Below are 10,995 nucleotides of genomic sequence, written 5' to 3'. Positions count from 1 at the left end.
TTAGTTTCAACTCGGGTATGGTGAAGGACCACCCAGCCTGCAAGAAATCATTTGCCCCGAAAGGGCTCTTATATTGTTGGCCTGCAACAGTTTAATGGGGGTAACACAAAGTCTGATCTCAATAGGACGTATACGGACAAATTCTTTCTGACTATAATCTCCGCAATAGTTTTGATATAGTTGTTATTCTTACACTTTGAAAATCTGTTTAACTTGCTCCACATTTCTCCGCTGAGAACGTCCTCAACGAGATAAGGGAGTGATAAGTTTGTCTGTCAGCATGTTATCAACCCTGTGGTTCACGCCTCTAGCTGAAGAGGTGTTGGACAAGGGGAGGTAATGTGAACACGGACAGAGAAATGTTAGGAGCAATATCTGTACGAATATTGATGTCAAATAGCACGAATTCGAACAGGGATCCGAGTCACGTGAATAAAGAGCCAGCACTAAAGATCAGGTACGTGAAGAATAAGATCAATAGTGTGTGCGATACTGTCAATGGGCGTGGTGAATATCGAGTAGATGTTGATGTAGATGTTGAGCTCCTGTGTGTGTTGGGGGGAAAGGTTAACATTCTTTGTATCAAGCAGCAGTTATACAAACATAAGTTCGGTGATGTCAGTACTTATGCATTGGTCAAGGAGAGAAAAGTAAAGAATCCCTATTCAGGTCAGCTTAAAATATTCTGGTAAATGAGATACCCGTTGATACAGGGGAGCTCCTGGATACACATGTAGTAGTGGGTAGACATATTGGGGTTTTCGATAAGGTTTTACTGTCAAAGACCCACAACAGACGACCTTATTTGCAATAGAGTTTACTGCCTCATAGGCACGGTAAGTAATAGACGTTTCGTGTCTATACATCACATTAATACTACTTATAAATATCACAATACATCACAAATACAGTCTGGCTATATACCTATATATTCTTCGAGATGACGATCGGGGTCCGTCAAGGATGCCTACTCTCTCCCATCCTTTTTAACCTCTTCCTTGAGAAAATCATGCAAGAAACCCTCCACGACCACCTTACCTCAATCTCCATTGGTGGCAGACCCCTGTGCAACCTCCGCTTTGCAGATGACATTGACCTCATGGCAGGCAGTAACAACGAACTTCAGGATTTGACGGACAGACTCTCCAGGCGAGCGGGGGCCTATGGCATGGAAATAAGCTCAGAAAAAAGCAAAGTAATGATTATTTCCACCAACGACAGCAGCAGCAACATCGTCATGAACGGCCAGAAACTAGAGGAGGTCAACAGCTTCAAGTACTTGGGTGCCACCCTGACTAGAGATGGTTGCTGTACAGCAGAGATCCGTATCAGGATTGGTATGGCAACATCCGCAATGTCCAGGCTGGACAGGATCTGGCGAAGCAACTCAATCAGCTTCAGTACCAAGCACAGGCTGTACAAGTGCCTCGTAGTGTCAATCCTACTCTACGGCTGCGAAACTTGGACGCTGCTTGCCGCAACGGAAAAGAAACTCCAGGCCTTTGAGAACAAGTGCCTGAGAAAGCTGCTCCGCATCTCGTACCGCGAACACAAGACCAACGAATACGTACGGAGCACCGTAACCTCCCTCGTGGGCCCATATTAACCCCTTCTGGCGGTACACGGACGTTTCGCCGCCGGACGTTTCGGAGCCAGACGTTTTGCCGACCGGACGTTTCGCCGCTGGACGTTTAGGCGCGGGGCACTTCATTTCGGCATTTCACGCGGGACCTTTAGCCGAAGTCAAGTGTGTGACGCCCCTTAGCTCACACATTTCTCTCGCCATTGTAACAATGTATCAGTGAACTCTCTCTCACTATCCCTCCTCATGTGAACCGTTAGCTCACACATTTCTCTCGCCATTGTATCAATGTTTTTTTCTCAAAGCTGTTGCGCATAATCTGTGGCAATCAAAGTGAACTGTCTGTGAAGTCTGTGTGTAAAATTTGTTTGAAATAAAGAATTATTGTGTAATCCAGTAGTTACTTTCATTCTTTGAGAAGTAAGTAAGCTCTCTCTCTCTCTGACATAATGCGGCGAAACGCCGGTCGGCAAAACGTCCGACTCCGAAACGTCCGTCGGTGAAACGTCTGTCGGCAAAACGTCCGCACACGCCTTCTGGCAACAGTGAAGCGGCGCAAGCTCGCCTGGTTCGGTCACGTCACCCGCCACGACACCCTGTCCAAGACGATCCTACAAGGAACCCTCGAAGGGAGCCGTCGTCGTGGTCGTCCGAGGAAAAGCTGGGTCACCAACATCAAAGAATGGACCGAACGCGAGATGCCGGACCTGCTCTCATCTGCTCAAGACAGGACCGGGTGGAAAATTCTGTCTGTTGCTGCTGCCGGACTGTCCCCCCTACGCCCGGACCTGGCATGGGACTGACCTGACCTGATATACCTTGCGGAGACAAGCACAGACCAATAGATGCATACTCCTCACTGTCACTAGTAACGGATGGCTATAGTTAGAATTGATGGTAAACAATACACTGACATTGTAGATATAAAATTAGTACACTAAAATTCTATGAAACGGCTCACAGTCTGTAATTAGTGTTAAAGGGATACTAAAGGCAAAATAAAACTCCTTAGAAACTCGTAAAGAGTAGGATCAGTTTGAATCTCGTCTTTTTCGTGTCTGTTCATGTGGGAAAAGTTGAATTTTTTATAGGATGTTGTGTTTAAGAAGAGAAATTACACCGGACTCTTTCGTCTCTCTCGTCCTCCAGCTTGATAAGCGTGGTAAGCCGATCTGTTTGCTGCACCACTCGACACTGACGACTGGTGAGATATTGCCTTGGCAAGAAAAGTGCCTAGCCTAGGAGAGAAATAATTTTGTTGAGGCCTGATAAGAGATTGTTTACGTTCTGAGCTTAATTTTTTTTAAAATATGTTTTATCTAACACTTAGAAGTTTCTACCATATGGTAACATATATTACTATTCTATAGTCTACTTTTCAAAAAATGTATTCACATCTACAATATGTGCTTGCTTAGTTTTCGTTTGAATTTGTTGCTTGTTTAATATGAATTTAGAATCATTGCAATGTGAAACTTCGGTAAGCCCGATCTAACTGTAAAGTAGTTACTGTAAGTAATAAGTTATAAGCTGCCCTGACCTGCTGACCTACATTTGCTTAAGGCAAGAAAAGCAGCAGCATGTAGAAGTTATGTTAGTTTTATGCAAATACATGAAAGTCAATTTTTAAATGGTATTTCACATTCTGTAAACCTTTCAAACAAGGTCTTTTCACTGACTGCTGTAAAAAACTGTCTGCGGTAGTGAGCAACGTTAAAATAAGTGAAGATTATGTCCCTTTAGAGACGCAATTTCCACCGTTGTATTTTACATTTATTGTCAAATGTGTTGTATACATGATCTATGATTGTGTACATGCAAATTGGATAACTAAATATGTAATCAAATAATTTAAAGTATATAAACACATGTAAACAACTGAAATGTTTTGGAGGTGATTTTTAGCCCCTCTCTTTGATTCTTACCTAAACACATATATATGTACACATATATTCTTACTCATATCTGCCTATATCTATATAATTTTCCTTACACACCTAATCATATTTACATATAATTCCCCCTAAAACACACACCTACTCATATTCACACACACATATATATATACAATCCCCCCTCCTTACACACACATCTGCTTATGTATACATGTGTAACCACCCCACCCACACACAGCCTCATATCTGCTTGTATATATGTAACTCCCCTTGCACATACACTCATTTCTGCTTTTATATATATATATGTAGCCTGCCTGACACACATACTCATATCTGCACATATATATTTATCTAACACCCCCTGACACTAACAGCTACTCACTTATATGTGCCTATATATATATCATCCCCCTACACACAGTCTCATATCTGCTTGTGTGTATTTATATATATGTAAACTCCACTACATAAACACACAGACATCTGCTTATATATATATATTGTATCTAATACCCCTGACACACACATACTTATATCTATATATACTTATGCTTATATATATATATAAAATCACTCCTTCCCCACACAAACTTTCTTGCGATGCAATAGTTCACATACAAACATTAGACTGAACAGCACGACAGCTGCAGCTCGCACTACCATTGTGCCATCTATACCAGCTCTCCGTGGCTGTGCTTCTCCCAATCGCTATGTCTGTCCTTAATTGGAAGAGATTCTTCACCTCACATTCCAATGTAGATGGCAGAGAAAATTTGTTATAAAACAGAGCGGCATGACCAGTATATCTTGTAGGCCTTCGTCCCATGTACGTTTTGATGATAGACAGTTAATAGTTCCCTCTTTAAAAGAATAATCCACCCACCCACCCTCGCCTCTAAGATCGCTGTGTATTTAGTAGTGTGCCTTCATGAAATGGTTGACATAGAATTGTTCATATTAGGGAAAGAATAAACAAAAAAAGAAACAAAAACAAAATACATAAAAAATTAGTTCAACCTAGATTTTAACATAGTTGATATCATGTCAAACAAATGGTCGCTTGTAGCCACTAGATTATATGGTTTCCCTTGGCAATCAATAGGTTTTCGTGAAAGGCTTGACAGAAAATTGATCATATTGGACAACGAAAACATCCCAACGCAAAACACAAAAGAAAAAAAAAATACCCCACACCGAGTATTGAACACACCAACTGTCAATCTTCAGACTGTTCGTAACCACTAGGCTACAGAGGCGTAGCTCACTGAGCTCTCTAATCTAACTTGCAGTTCGTCTGGGTTGTGCTGGGCTTTCATTTATTTTACCTTTACCTGTCATCAGTCTTAGGCCTTGAGCTATTTTGCCTGTCGCAATAAACTTTATGCCGCCCTTCATAGTGGTTAAAAGTTGTAGAATTAGCCCCAGAACAGGTTTCATAGCCGTGACGTAAGCGATCTTTTAATCAGTGAATATACGTTTGGGGCGATGACTGCTCTCACGTACCCGGCCGTAACGCCCTGTCTGTCGGTCAGTTTGCCAACGTGTCCGCATGTCTCGTGAATAGAGGAGCAGTGCAAACCCACACTATAGCCCTATTCCTCTCCTTTCGTGACACCCTTATCTATCCTCTCTGTGTTAGATAACAAAGACACGAGTTCAAGTATATTGAAATAGGACGACAGCTGTTTGTCTGATGGTGAAGTGCGCGCACGCGTGATTGTGTGAATGTGGGGGAAGGGGTGTAAGAGACAGAAAAAGAAATATTTATATCACCTTGGATCCGTCTAAAGTCCTCATTACTTCGGAGAGTTTCAAGTGAGCACTGAAAAAGTTTAGATAATCAGTGGCAAACTATCACATGACAGCCTCTGATATCATTGAGAGCACTTTTCCATTTATTTGTTTTCCAAACGTTTATACGTTGAAAATGTATTACAGAAATTATTTTAGAAAAGGACAGTAAACGAGGACATACATCAAATCAAATCAAATCAAATAAAACTTTATTATCAAACTTCAGAAAGGAAAATGTCAGTCCAACAACAACAACAACAACAACAACAACAACAACAACAGCAGCAGCAACAACAACAACATCAACAACATCAACAACAACAACAAATCGAAGAACACATATACAAATGCATAGGCAATTTTATTATTTACACGAGAAAGATAAGACAGAGAAAAATATTGCAAAAGTATCTGACTTTGCCAGTGAATAGTCACACAACAAATAATTATCATTACGATCAAAAGACTGCTTTCATCTCAAAAATCCATCTGCCATTGGCAAACCTAATCTCAATTGACTAACGCTGGTGACCTTTGCAGGGTCAGGTCATCTCGCTAACATCACGCATTCCTTGTTGTCCTCGTCATTCTTCATACAACCCGACCTGACGCCCAAAGGTAGCTTTGACTATCTGCAGTATGTTGCCTCTATATCTTTTTAGTAGCATATCGTCTTTCTGTCACATTTTTAAAGTTTATTTAATAAGTGCATTTATATAGCAAGTTAGCCATCACCAGCCTGTTGTGTGATTTCTTGTGTTTAAAGTGAGGGAATCTTAGCGGAGCAGGATGCGGTTGGCAGATGTTGCTATCCACTAATCTTGTTCAGAGTGGACCACTGCTTGACATGCTTACCAGACGAAAAGACATATCAATTATCAGTTTAGCTCAGTATTTTATTCACGACATTGTATCCCATATCGCAAGTGTACATGGTGGACAGTTCTTGTTATTTACTTATATTTTACATGCAAAAACAGATAAAGCCCCCCCCCCAGGAATGGAGGTGATGATAAATCAGAAGTTGTAAATGGAGATCACCAGGTCAAAGCTCATTTAAACGCCATCATAGATGAATAGCCACTGAAAGCTAACTTACTCCACTGTCAGTTACAAAAATGATTTACACGTGTATATCTTGTCCAGTTAGTGTGTGAGTGAGGGGGAGAGCGGGTGTACAAATAAGTGTGTAGTTTATGTTAATCTTGTGTAACACGAGAGAGAGAGAGGAATAGTGTGTACGGGTGTGTGTGCACGTATGTGTCTGTGAGTGTAAACGTGTTTATGTGTAAATGTGTGTATGTGTATATTTATGTTATGGGGAAATTAAGTGTATATGTGACAAGAGAGTGCGAGAGAAGTAAAGTGTGTGTATATATATTTATATAGGTGTGTGTGTGTGTGTAATTATGTGTGTTTGTAAGCATGAATTTCTTCATCTGTTTGAGAGAGAGCAAGAAAGATAAAGAGAAAAATGAGAGATATAGCAAGGGTTATTAGCCAATAGCTTCTAGGAAAAAAATCCCCAGGGGTAAGATTACTCATTCTAACCAGAACATTAAGGTATGAGTGTGCATTGTACAGTCAGTTGTGTCTAGCAATACAAAAGTACAACAGAATAAAACACATGTTGAACAAAAGCAAGAATTTATGGATTACACCCCACTGTCGATCATAACATAACAACACACTTATCAGCTTTGAAATCGCATTGCAAAATCTTATTTCATGCACTGAAACAAAATTCATAAAGCAGTTTTATTACATTGACTAAGATTCTTACGATTCCTCCATCTGTCCATCTCTTTCCATTAAGTCTTAGTGTTAACGTCACAAAATGAATGCCCATTAGTCAATCTCACTGTGTGACTTGGTACACATTCAGTGTCTAAGAAAAATTAATTTTCACCATTCACTATATTTACTGCAGGAAAGTCGAGTGTTATTTCTCGTAGCTGTTTCGTTTTAAAAAAAAATCCTCGGACACCTCAGCCACCATCTGCAAGACTAATAACATAACAGTTTTAAGGCCACTCTAGAGAAGCTTGTGAATGGCCAGGCAATTAAAACTGATTTTTTTCCAATGAAGTAGAACTCGTTTTCACTTGATACTAACACTCCGACACTAACATTAACACTGTATCAGACACTGTGTGCCATTAACACTGTCATAGTCACAATGTGACATTAACACTGATACAGGCACTGTGACATTTACACTGACACATGTGTGACATTAGCACTCTGACACAGACACCAGGTGACGTTGCCTGGTTTTTGTAGCTGCAAGAACACTTACGTAGCTGCTGTAGTTGCTCTATGGATTTTGCTTCATGGTTTTGTGTAAACAGAAAAACCAGATAAAACTGGAGACCATGTGGGAAGTTAAAATCTGTCGTCACATGTTGACCAAAATTTATTATGTCGAGAGAAGCAGCACAATTTTACAGATACATTAATTTTAAAGCGATATGTACACCTTTCACTATAAAGTCAATTATTCTCTAAAAGGGATAAAGTCTGTAAACTTATTTATAAGCATTGCTAAAGCCATAAAAGTAGCACACACAAACACAACCACAATCAAAAACACACAAACAGGGAAGTCACTACCAAAATCACAGATCGCGATCATTTTTTTTCCACCATCATCTCCATCTTCATCTTCTTTATCATCTTCTTCATCTTCTTCTTCCTCCTCATCATCATCTTCATCATCATTAGCTGTCCTTTTTTAAAATCCATGACCAGTTTTTCAGTTAAATGCTTGTTAGATATTTTGCTGTAAAATTGTTCTCGTTTCAAGGTAGTCAGCAAAATAAAAATCGAGTGAAAATTACGTCCCCTTTATAGATACAATTTTGATCAAAGAATTTTACATTGATTTTTTTATGTGTGTTGTGTAGGTACTCCTTGACTTAGTGTACTTACGGTATAGAAATACAAAAAATAGAAACTATACTCTTAGTATAGAAATGTGACGGTGTTCACTGTTTAAGTAAAATCTTTTTCATACATGTTTGAACTTTGTGTATGAATTAGCAACTATCACTGAGTGGAGTAAAGACCGGTTTCTACACAAAAGTAGAAGTCTGCGGGATTTCTGCAATGACAAATAGCACAAGAGGAAAACACTGTCACTGATCGAATGGATCAACATTATCGGAGACCACTGTCAACAACGTCTGATCATCCGCCGTCTGCTCAACAACAGGTGAGACAGTAGTGTGAGGAACCACGATCCGGGTACTTTGATACTGAAATTATATTCCTAAATTATTAACTGACAATAAATGATGATGCTAGGTGATGGAGTGGGGATCAAGCGCAGGATGGTGATGAATTAGAAATTCTCAGTGTTCACGCCGTGACAAATGAATAGACATTGAGAGGTACATAAATTGAGCCACTCTCAATATTACAAAAAGATTTATACGTCCTGTATATCTGGTCAATGGTACAAAAAAATATGCTTGTGATGTATATATCGTGTACAGTGGGTATGCGCATGAGCTTGGGCGTGATTATGAAATTCGATGTGTGCGGGTGCGTGTGCGTACGTGCATTTTTTTATCCGTGCGCTATCCTGTATGGAAGAGAAAAGTCATTGAGAGAAAACAAAATTTTGCATCGGTTAAAACGGGACAAGAACTAAGGCTGTATTTAATGGCTAGAACACCACTTCCTTACCATCGAAAATAAAACTTTTTTTCATGCCACTGATATCGTTGATAACACCATTTGCTGCTCCTAACGGTTACAGTTCAAATAGTTGCATCCCAGATTACAGCACTACCAGTTTAACCGTCACCATCGACTATAGTGTAGCAAGATACACAGTTATCATAGACAATAATACTAATAGTTGGATACTATTACTATTATACTCCTACAATGGTATCCAACCATTAGTATTATTGTCGATGATAACTGTGTATCAACAAATTGATCAGCGACTAGCTGTATCCTTAACATGACTATTATTACTGCTGACTCCGTTACCATCGACTCACAGAACAGAACCAACCTCTCCTCTCATTCTTTAAACTTTATTGAAGTCTGTGAGTCCAGCGTTCTTAGACCTACGCAACTCATTAACTTCGGCTTTAATCTTCAAAAGACTTCTCAACGCAATATGTAAAAAAAAGGGAAACCCTAATTCTGGGAACATATTTATACAGCATCAGTGATAGACTTCAGCACTAGCAAATAGCCACCGACATCGGGAGGGGATCTCCCACCTGAATGACGTTGTGTCAACTTCTTAATCATTTGTACCTCTCCACGGTAATAATTCATCCTCTTCCATGTTGAATTTCCGCATGAAATGCCAAAAAACCTTTATGTCAGACTCGATCTAAATTTCTTTCAAGCCAATACTATTATGGTAGAGCTCGCTAAATATTATCAATACCATCTCACATATAAACAATATAAGTAAAAATATAGAAACAGTAATAAAAAGGGTAAAATATTTTTCATTTGGTCTTTATATTAGCAGAAATAACATAAAATAGAAAGGTTTGAAGGACACTCTCTCAAGATTAAAAATGTGATCGTCACAAAGTTCTTAATCATTTGTTGCGTGATAAAGCTACCAGAGTTAATAATAAAATAAATCTAAAAGTGTCCCTCACACTCTCGTGTTATTATTTTACCCAGTTACATAGCATTTGAAAATGAAAATTAAATTTCCCCCAGAATAGGGTAATTTTTGTAAAAATAGGAAGGAATATGTTTGACAAATCTAACTAATCTAATCTAATCTAAGCTGAATGACTTCAAACTAATAGCTATTGTACATATTTTAATGTCACCAAAATGGCTTTCAAACAGAAAACATTAACTCAAGAAGCTCAGGAATTCTGGGCACAATGGGTTGAAACCGCCTTCCCTAAACTCAGCACACGCGCCTACTTCCTGCCTCCTGTCTACTTCAACCGCGTGCCGAGGACCAGAGAATCGATCGCTGGTCAATATGTTCTGGTCTTCCAATCGGCACCTGGACAGGCTGGTCAGATATACGTGTTCACAGTGAAACGACTCCCTGCTGCTCAGACTATTCAGCCCCCTTCCGTTCAGGACAGTGATGTCAGAGATGATGCCGCCATACAACGGGTGTTCTATTGTCTCCAAAAATGGTCTAAAATCAATGAAGAAGTCCTGTTTTGTTTGAATCAGCTTCAGTTCAATCAGTACCTGGGTGAACCTTGTTACGCTGCTGCGTGTGCACAGTTCCCCCTACCTGCCACCCTTCCTCCTGCTCTGCCACAAAACTGGAAACAAGGAGACTTTGATGTTCTTCTTATTCACCGACATTACGGTCTTGTCGTCTGTGAGGTCAAGGCTTTTGGTGACAATGTAAAGACCCTGAACATGTCACAGCAGGATATAGACAACAACATCAGAAAGAAACTGAGAGACGCCGTGTCACAGCTGGACAAGGCGGAGGCCATGTTGTCTCACCTGGTGTCCGACATCGCTCCCGGTCTGCGCATCACTAAGGTCATCGCTTTCCCCAACCTCACGGCTCATCAGGTGCAACAGGCCATCTCCGACGACACTCGGCTCACTCAGGTTACAGTTCTCTCCTGTCTCTTTTACACATCTGCACATGTTACATTTAAACTCAACATATAAAAGATACCATTTTAAATGCGTTGTGTGTGAAATGCTGCTTAATGTAAGGACATGCAGAGAGAATAGTGTGGGGAAAACATC

This window comes from Pomacea canaliculata, linkage group LG11 (assembly GCF_003073045.1).
Source record: "Pomacea canaliculata isolate SZHN2017 linkage group LG11, ASM307304v1, whole genome shotgun sequence".
Classification (NCBI taxonomy): domain Eukaryota; kingdom Metazoa; phylum Mollusca; class Gastropoda; order Architaenioglossa; family Ampullariidae; genus Pomacea; species Pomacea canaliculata.
Note: the sequence above shows the minus strand (reverse complement) of the source record.